This window comes from Mercenaria mercenaria, chromosome 1 (assembly GCF_021730395.1).
Source record: "Mercenaria mercenaria strain notata chromosome 1, MADL_Memer_1, whole genome shotgun sequence".
Classification (NCBI taxonomy): Eukaryota; Metazoa; Mollusca; class Bivalvia; order Venerida; family Veneridae; genus Mercenaria; species Mercenaria mercenaria.
In genome coordinates this window covers 111,282,433-111,292,822 of record NC_069361.1, presented here as the reverse complement: position 1 = coordinate 111,292,822, position 10,390 = coordinate 111,282,433, and the positions used below count along the sequence as shown (strand labels likewise).

The 10,390-nt window shown below is 40.5% G+C and overlaps 1 protein-coding gene across 3 annotated transcripts in view; it reads right to left on the bottom strand.

Annotated features, from left to right (window-relative positions):
- LOC123526521 (monocarboxylate transporter 12-like) overlaps nt 1–10,390 on the bottom strand; it is a 42,354-nt gene that overhangs the window by 15,354 nt on the left and 16,610 nt on the right. The window contains exon 1 of one of the 3 annotated variants that reach the window (XM_053520654.1): nt 7,048–7,523. The exons of the other annotated variants lie outside the window; for them this stretch is intronic. The gene's annotated coding sequence lies outside the window, so the exon portion shown is untranslated. Of the gene's footprint in view, nt 1–7,047; nt 7,524–10,390 lie in introns of those variants that run through there. 3 annotated transcript variants of the gene reach the window in all.

Below are 10,390 nucleotides of genomic sequence, written 5' to 3'. Positions count from 1 at the left end.
ACCCTCAAATAATGGCAACAACACCCCACCTAGCCTAGTATCATCCGACCTAAAACCTATTTATCAGAGAAATTTTCATAACTATCGAACTGGTGGTAAAACAACTACAGTATTTATATTAAGAAAGGTGCAGAAACCAGTTAATAAAAGAAAACTAACTTTCATGTATGTATACAACAAATATCTGGTCCACAAAAAAATAATGCACTAAACGAAATGAAGAAAATGGCATACCGGTCTGGCATAACCAGACAAGGGTAATACTATTTAATGGACTAATTCGAAAGGAAAGTCCTCTCACATTGAAAAAATAAAATATTGATGAAATTGATCAATATACTATAACAAAAAACTTAATCAAATTACCAAGTTTATTCTACCGGATTGTTTACATTTTCAAGCCGAACATGGCAAATAAGAGAAGAGCGCTGATTGGTTCAGAGCTCTTGTCTTCTTTGTCATAGATTTATGTTCCGATTTTTGGCCTTAGCTCAACTCGTTTTTACAACTCAGAAAACAGAAAACAGAATAAAGATTTAACCAAAACTACTATTTAATATAGCATAAATAATATACCAAGTAAGGTCTAAATGTTCTGCTCAACCCGGGGCTAGAGGGCGTGGACGGTAGCATGCATTTCCACTACCGTCCATGAACAGGCTCAATCAAACCGAACCTGCAACATTTTCGTTTTTGTTGTGTTGAGCGACCTGTGGAGTTTCCACTTTTTCTATCTGGTATGCATCTGGCTGAGGGACAGGTCTGTTAATATGACATAAAGTCCCAAGCATATCGCCCAGACCAATAATTCATAATAAACAAAGGTCCCCGACCCACTCCATATGAGCTGGATGCCAGATGCCAGATGGATGGTACAATACATGGTTTCCATAGGTCTGCAGGGTAACCCGAATCAAGTAAAAATGGCAAGAAAGCCCAACCATGTAGGCGTACCGTCAGTTGAAGGACAAATCTGGAAAGTGCCACAGTGATACCCTGCCCTCATGATTTAAAAACCCACTAATGAGCTGGATACTGACTGAACATTATAGATGATATGAAACTGGGCCCCCACCATGGACTGTGTGCTCCCTTTAAGGTACAATTAAAGGCACGTATAACATATACCCAGTAGAGTATCATCTTGCCAAACTTATTTTGTATATAGCTTATTTTAAAATCGATTTAATGGTAAGAAGACACACAGAACTGAAGCAATAGTAAGAACCAATCAAATTAAGGCAGTATTTTTTTCAGCCAATCAGAAGACAGCAGCAGAATATTTCAGAAAGTAAGTCATGAAAAGAAATTTAGATCATATTTGCAACAAAAAGAAGAAAATGCATACCTGTCACCAAAAGACAAACCAATTTACAATAGTAGTAAGAACACATTGTGAAAAATAATTACTCTGATGTTGCAAAATACAAAGCCGGAGCCTGTATGAACGCATATATGAAATATATAGTTATCTAAATACAGTCTTCCGTTACGAAATTTCGGCCAAACAGCAACAAAAAGAAGGAAAATGTTAGGCAATACAAATGTATATAAAAAATGCAGGTGCTACAATTTGTTTATACACTATAACTATGTTATAATAGCCCTGACATTACAAAAAAACACTAGAAAAAAACGAAAATAAAAGAAAATAAACCATTTATTGATAGATAAAAACAGGCTCCTGTTCACATCAGAACATAAAATGAATGAGTTAATTTTTGTTCAAAGCTTAGTTCTTGCGTTGTCTTCGTTTTTAATACATTGCAAATACATATTAGTAACTTTTGAGTAAATATATTTATTTTTATCTAAAAAAAACAAGAGCTGTCTCCATAGGATGACACATGCCCCCGTTTGCACTTTGAATGAATAGTTATGGCCGATGTTAGAGTTTAGGACCTTTGACCTACGGACCTGGGTCATGCGCGCGACACGTCGTCTTACTGTGCCACAATTCATGCATAGTTATTTTAAAATCCATGCATGAATGACAAAGATATGGACCGGACACGCCCATCAATGCACTATCATGAAATATGACCTTTAACGTCTGAGTGTGACCTTGACCTTTGAGCTACAGACCTGGATCTTGCGCGCGACACGTCGTCTTACTGTGCCACACATTTATGCGTAGTTACTTGAAAATCCATCCATGGATGACAAAGATATGGACCGGACACGCCCATCAATGAACTATCATGAAAAACGTCTAAATGTGACATTGACCTTTGAGCTACCGACCTGGGTCTTGCGCGCGACACGTCGTCTTACTGTGGTACACATTCATGCCAAGTTATTTGAAAATCCATCCATGGATGACAAAGATATGGACCGGACACGAAAATTGCGGACAGACCGACAGACAGACTGTTCTAAAACTATGCCTCCCTTCGGGGGCATAAAAATCTCTCTACTTCAAATTTTGGCAATTTTTTGGATAATATCTTCTTCTCATTTGGCATACAATTTAGACCATTTTCCAAATTCAAAAACGAGTGGCCCCCGGAGGGGACGTTTGTGTGGTCTACAAGTGGCAATGACACAGCCACACCTGCCGAGGACTGAGATAGATGCTCAATTAACGTGCTTCTCTTAGAGGGGAGGGTGAAAACTAGTTGAAACAGAACAGACCGAAGACAATGGCGAAGGGGCTCCATCAACGACCGCGACAGGTGTGGCATCAACGGTGCGTTTCCGGTTCCTGACTGGCATGGCTCTGCTGGAGACTCCAGTAGCCCGATCACCAGAGTGGCTCGCCTTCTCCTACACCTGCTATATTGTCTACGCTAGGAACGCGTGTCCGATCCGGTCCGAGTGCTCGCTTTTCCAAACAGACTGTTACATCCGGACTTGAGTACGTTTAGGTCTCATTGGCCGCTGTACTTACAGTCGCAATTTGGCTATTAAATTCATATTCTTTGGACGAAACTCTCTGGGAATTGCAGAGAGGTAATCAATACCCCTACATTAGAACCAAAACACACTTTAAGAACATGATAAGGGGCATGTTCGCGGTCTATACTCTACGTGGCATTTATATGCTTCATTGTGTCTGAAAGGGCGGATGGACCGTAATTAAACCTAAATCAGTCAATCAGTCAGACATCGACACGTACTGCTGACCACGGACTGCGGACTTACTATAGGAGTTTTCTCAAACTGTATACGAGGAAATTATTCATAACTGAACCGTGGCATATTTAGCATCCGGTTCTAATTCTGTAATACTGTTTCCATTTAAAATATCTGAGAAAAGGCAGTTATAAGATTATTAACCTTCGTCTTATTGTATATGAAATACCGATTTATTTTGTCTTACAGGCATTCTTAACAGCGTGGGAGCATTTCTTTTAAATGCCCTTTTTACCATATATATTATATTTATTAAAAATGCCGCATGTGGTGTTATTTCAAACCCTACAAATTCAGTTTTATACGGTACTAAATTCATTCAGTTTTCCCGGTCATCCTGTCGTGATATACATTATTGCTACATTATAAATTTCTAAATTTCTAATATAGACTTTGCGTTATTACCTGAAGCAGAGTATCTATACATACCATATATGCATATGTTCGGAAAGGTACTCGAGAAAAAAGGCTTTGTCAATAACGATAAAATGCTAGTCTCCACTACTAAGCTGGTTGTATCAAATGACCACACAGAATTGCTTAAATGGTGTCATTCGTTGACAATTCTATGCATGTGCTGGCCATAAAACTTTTTTGGAATATGATCGGAATTTTGACCTTGGACGGACGCTTCCAAGCCCTTTGTTCACAAAACAATTTTCGGTGTCAGCTGGGTTTTAAATTGAATTTTTGAAAGCTAGTTTTAACGGTACTTAAATATTAAATTGCAGCTGAGATATGACAGTCCTTACTGAATAGTTACTTGGAAATAGTCATGTATTTAAAAGTTAAATTTTAACATGCAACTTTGATATCAATTAAAAGGTTTCATTATTAATCTTAGCTGAGACTCAACATATTTTGAAAACAGATGCCCAGGAATTCAATCTTTGCTCAGTCATCAAAACCGAGCCTGTTTTGATCATCTGATATCAGTTTATGTTAATACGAAGTTTCCTTTTTATTATTTTCAAACATGCTGATACATAACTAATTCGGGATGTTTTCGCTAAATTATGGTAATGTATCAGGCATGCTATTCTTATTTTTTATTTTCAAACATGCTGATACATAACTTATTCAGGATGTTATCGCTAAATTATGGTAAAGTATCAGATCTCGTTTCGACGGGGATACATGTATGAAAACTTCCTGTATATTTAGAGGAAATGTTGAACGAAATCATTTAAGATATATCATTAAAACTTCTATTTTATGGAACAGTCTACAATATATTATCAAAATTAATGAAAGACAATGACTTTTTCCGTACAGAAGTCTACGAGAACACTGTATTTATACTATGCAGCAAAAAGTAAACGGATGTTCATTTAATTCAGAATGTTTTGTTTTTTTCACAATAATATTTTGTAGTGCTTTTTATACGCCCATTTGAAAAACGGGACATATTATGGGAACGCCCCTGCCGGGCCCGCAGCCTGGCGGACAGCGAGCGTCCACCGACTTTGCCCGGAGTATATCTTCTTCATGCATAGAGGGATTTTGATACAGTTTAAACTAAATTCAAGAATGACTTTGTTCGGAGCATTTCTTTTTCATGCATGGAGGGAGTTTGATTCAACTTGGCACAATTGTTCACCATCATGATACGGAGTGTCATGCGCAAGAACCAGGTCCCTAGGGTTAAGGTCAAGGTCACACTTCACACTTAGAGGTCAAAAGTCGATTCTTTTTCCGGAGAATTTCTTTTTCATGCATGGATGGATTTTGATGTAACTTGGCACAATTGTTCACAATCATAAGACGGAATGTCATGCACAAGAACTAAGTCCCTAGTTTTAGATTTACTTCCATTTATTGTTACTATAAATAGCTGATATTGAAATTGTTTTATTACTGTTTTTTGTGGACTTTAATACATATTTCTTTTGGACTTACTTCCCTTTCTTGCTACTTTTAATAGCTTATTCTTGAAACATTTAACCTGGTTGTTAGAATTGGATATGTCATTGTTTGGGCTCACTGTCTACCAAACTTATACAGAATATGTTTTACTGTAGAATTTACTTGATGGACGTATATTGTGACATTCTGGCACTTTTGTTTTCTTATCTTGTTGCTATGAAAAACAAGTCTAGGAATCGTGTGGACGAACACAAATTAAAACCAAACTGTTTTTATAGGAATCTCCGTTATCTTCAAATCCATGTTTCAAGTTGTACTTTTTTTAATGCATGAACATAATATTATTAAGATGAAGTATCATCGTAGTTCCGTGGGTTCGAAACTTCACATGTCGTGTCGTTCGGGTCGCGCGGAAGGTAAGTAACACCAGAAATGTCTCAGTATCAAGACAAAATGTTAAAGCATACGCATATTTAAAGAACATGCTAAAGGCAAGTAAAATGCGACAGAGTATTTAGATTACCTCTGAAAGTGTTAAATGTAGCCTGTTCACTATCCATATATTTTCAAACATATGTATTGTATAATAGCAGATAATTATAACCCAATACAATAATTTCTACAATGGAGGCAAAAGTTTCTACAAATATAGGTAAAAGAAACATATATAACATAGTTATGTTTTCTTTCTTGCGAACCTAAATATTTTGAGAAAACCTCTACTGTAGGTACGCAGTCCGCTGTCCGCAATCCGCGTTGAAGTAAGTTGAAAATCTCTAATAGGTAGATGGGTGACAGAAAGATAATGAAGTTATTGCAACTACACTGTCAGGGCGGATACATTATTAAAAAGAAGATGTTTGAAGTTCATAGACTAAAGAAGAGTTGCAAAATTTCAACAAGGTTTCCAGCTATAGGGCCAGCGCATAGAAGTTTTACCTTAACGGTAATTGAATGCTATAGACGATAGCAAATATTGGCTGAGGATCGGAAAGCTGAGACAGATACTCAGAGTTTGGTAATCTACTGAGGTAGTAGGAGAGTTACAGCTTATAAACCGTTCAACATTATTGGCGAAGTACAGCCAAGGCATTGGGGATACATCTATATGGTAGTTGAATGCTACATGTGATAGCATATAGACGCTGAGCATTCCAGGAGTCAGGGCAATCATATAGAGTTGCAACTTCAATTAAGAGGACAGAGGCCGAGAATCTATACGATAGGACTTGTATGTTGATGATTCAAAGACATTGTCTGACGGGAACTTCAACAAAAAGACCAGTCAAGTATAGAGTCTCCAGCTTATAGGAGTTATAGGATTATCATTAATTGAAGATTGTTTGTTTGAAACATTTAGTGATTTGCTTGATCCCTGAAATTATTTAGCTCCGAATAGAAATCATTTACTGATCATTGGTACACGAATCATTTAGGCAATGTAGCCAGAGGAAAATTTTATATATAAGATATTTGGTCTCACCAGCTTTACGTTTTAACAAAGGAAATTTTATATCGTTTGTCAGCTAGTCTAAGACATAGTCACCTCAGCGATTGGACCCAATTCATTGTTCAAGAAAGTAAAGGCGTAGGCACATCCTTGTGTCATATTACTCGTATCCTGACAATGACGTCATCAATATTTGTTCAGTTTTGGTTTAAAAATATCAAAAAGTAACGTTCCTTAGATAACCTAGCTGAAACATTATTATCATGAAATTTATAAAAAGGAAAAAAAAATGAATATTGTGGGTTCATTTTAGAGCATAGATCTAAATGTTCACTAACAGGCAATTGTCTTGTTGATTGATCACTTATTTGCTGATCATGGACTGTCCTTCTGTTTCTTAATTTATCACCTGTTTGCCCAATATAACACTCTTTGCATCCATTGCAAACCAAAACATACAAAACATTTTGGACAGTACAATCCATGTTTTCTTTAAATTATTTGCTTGTTATTCCTACAGCTTATTAACACTTTATTTGCCTAAAGAACATATTTTAGGCGTACAGTTATGTTATGGAACCAATAAACGTACTTACACTTTGTGAATACGTTTTCTGGATATACTGCACAAATGAGTATCGTTTTTTTGTTATTCATTTTGTCATATAGCTTGTTTGCACCATTTCTTAATTAAATCACAATCCCTATGTAATATTTCATGTTTACAAATACAACAAGTTATGCATCCAATAACCTGTTTAACTCGCTTTATCGCGCGTTGTTTAAACTTGTAACATTACTCACCAATGTAGTCGTCACACGATGTGCGGACGACTTTATTCTTTAAATTAGCAGACTTGAGATAAAAAAGGTAAAATGTGTACTTACCTACTTTCACTTTCGCCTATATCCGTCATTTTGTCTTAACTAACCTTTTGCTTCGCTTAAAATTTCAACGGACCCAAACACGTTCGATCCCTTTATACGGTAATGGACTCGTAATGAAGTCGGTCGTTCGATTACGTATTTCGTATCAACAACAATCCGGATAATGCCGAAATCGCATTCGAAGAAAATGTTACCGTACGGAAACCGCCTAATGTCATTACGGGTCCAATTCAATACTTTGTTGAACCCACCAAGATATACTAGAATTATTTATATATAATTATAGACTCACCAATTAGATGGATGGCTACTGTATGAATGTATATTTACGGCTTTGTGTAGTACGCTTTGACAGTCTTCCAATATGGCTGACTCTCTAGACGAAGATCGCGATCCCACAATCCTCTTGCATGAGTCTAATCGCCGGAACCCGTTATCCGGAACATTCGCTCACTACACTCCTCCCCACTCTGAAAAGGAGAACCTTGTAGGTGAAGAATTGCTGGGATCCTCATCAGTACATGTATTTCTTAGCAGATTTGGCCAAGAAGGCGGCTACCTAGGTCGGCTTGGTAAGTGATGGCAATGCACTTCTCAGCGGATTTGGCCAAGAAAAATGCTACCCAGGTTGGCTAGGTGAGTGGTGATTTTGCACTTCTCAGCGGGTTTGGCTGAAAAGACTGTTTCCCGGTTGGCTGTGCTTACCAACCCCATACTTTAGACCGCCCTTTGGGTCCATTATAATTCAGGAGACTGGCCCTGGACATACAGCCGGTACGCATTCTCTGAGCACCGACGGAGAAGATCCTTCCATGGCTCATTACGGATTCTTCCAACTTCCAATGCTGCATATCCCAGCAGTGCAGGGGTGGTACGTCTAACTCCTCCGGTGCCAAAGTATGGGGCATCTGTCTCTAACAGCATCCTCCCAGGCTCCATACGACGGATGCTTTCCAGTTTCTCAGGATCATCCTTTTCTGAGAATTTTCTCACCAGGTTGGTATAACCGAAATAGGTGTTTGGAAACTCCTGCAGCCACCTTAGAGTCAAGGCTTGCGTCCCTGTGAAGCAGTGACAGTGGACGAGACGGCCCCTACCTACTTTGGGGTGATTCTTTAGTATTTGAAGAATCGTGAACCAACTTTCATCCGGCGTTTGGGTGTCATTCAAGCTGCGACTGTGGAGCACCAAGACGTGTTTTGGTCCTAGTGTCGACAGGGCCCTCTCCATATTAAGCATCTGAGTGAACCAAGTGTCTGGATGTTCGGTCCTATCAAGCCCAATCTCTCCAAGAGCAGTAACCTTTGGGGAGGACATCAGAGTGGTAAAACGTTGCCAGTCCTCCTCAGTGCCTGATGTCCGTGGATGCCAGCCGATAGCTATGACGGCACCTTGTGTGATCCATGAACTCATCTCCTCCTCTGTTGGGTACGTGTCTGGATCGCAGAAAACCGCCACAACTCTCCGAGTGTCCACTTCATACTCCGGATTGCAGACGGCAGCCTGGTTTATGGTCTCCAAGGACATTTGCTCAATTCCGAATTTTGCCATGGTTCGGTCAAGATGGCAGTGCGCATCAAAGCCTTGAACTGGAATAGGTAACTGGGCCAATTCCTCTGGTGATGGCTGGAATAGTTCCCTGAAATCCTCCTGCTCCTCCTTCCTCAACAACGAGACTAAGGCAAGAAGTTTACTCCAGTGCAGAAGCATGGTCTCAGAGTTCCCCCTTGGTCTTATGCACCACTTTTCAGGTACTGGAATACCTGTCTCAACACAGAACTCGGTCATTCCTGCTATCAGCTCAGGAGACAGGTTATGGTCTCCTGGAGTCTGATCGGTATTGTCTGCCAACCGGATAAGATCTGAGAGCGTTTTATGTGCCCCCACCAGCACTCTCTGCAGGAACACCAGAGCAGTCCTACGTCTGGCTGAAATGTCTTTTCCACTTAGGTTAGGGTGGAATAAGAGCGGCAGATGACTGTTGAAGGTATGTTTCATGGATAGTCCTTCCTCGCAGCCAGTTATCGGGCACCGAGGGCCAGACCAACCTCGTTTAGCTTTCTTTTTATCTGATTTTGGGCCAGATTGACGTAGTTTATCATGGTCTCTGTGGTCGAATTTGGACCCAGATTGACGTTGCCTATCATGATGATCTCTGCTTGCGGCATTCGATTCCGCTACCCTCGGCCTCTTTGCTTGTTCACCCGATTCGCTTCTCTCCCTTCTCTCTCGGCTTCTCCGGGAGTGTTCGTATCGCTGCTCCCTTCTGCCAGATGGGTGTTCACGCCTCATATCTCGAGGGGCATGTTGTTCCTTCAGGCGGGAGTAACTTCCTTTTGAAGACTGGGCCGCCTGCTCAGGTTTTGGAGCAGGACCCCTACCATAGTGCCTCCTACTCTCATGTTTTGAAGACTGGGCCTCCTGCTCAGGTTTTGGAGCAGGACCCCTACCATGGTGCCTCCTATGCTCAGGTTTTGGAGCAGAGTAATCCCTGATATGCTCTGTCGAGGGAGCGACAGGGGTAGATTCCACCTCTACCTGCCCGGGATTTGGGGCAGGACAAGCACTGGCTCCTTCAATGACCATTTGCATCCTTGGCTTCACCGGGCTCACAGGCTTTGTAGGAATTGTGTCGGTGAGGATGGCATCATCTGCGGCTGTCACCTCCATATCTTCCTCTCCTGAACTAGGTTTCAGAAGATCCTCCTCTGTCCTCTCCTCAGTCCGACTACCACCCTCCATCCTAGTTATGCTGACAATAGATGGGTGTGTACCTTTTCGGATATCCCTACTTGGTCCCTGTGGATCCCCGCTAACGGCTCGTGGTTTGGGCGTTGGAAGATGATGAACCATCTCCGAAATCCAGTGGTGGCTATGGAACTGGATGGCATTTAACCGCTCCGCCAGAGCTTTCAGCATCGGCTTGTTTGAGAGCCTCCGGGCTAGCCTAACTTGACCCAACAGAGCGTCCTCTGCACGCTTCCTTAGGTCCCCGGTGCAATATGGAATGACCTGTAGGATCTTTTCCGTGGTCATAACCAAGCCATTGGC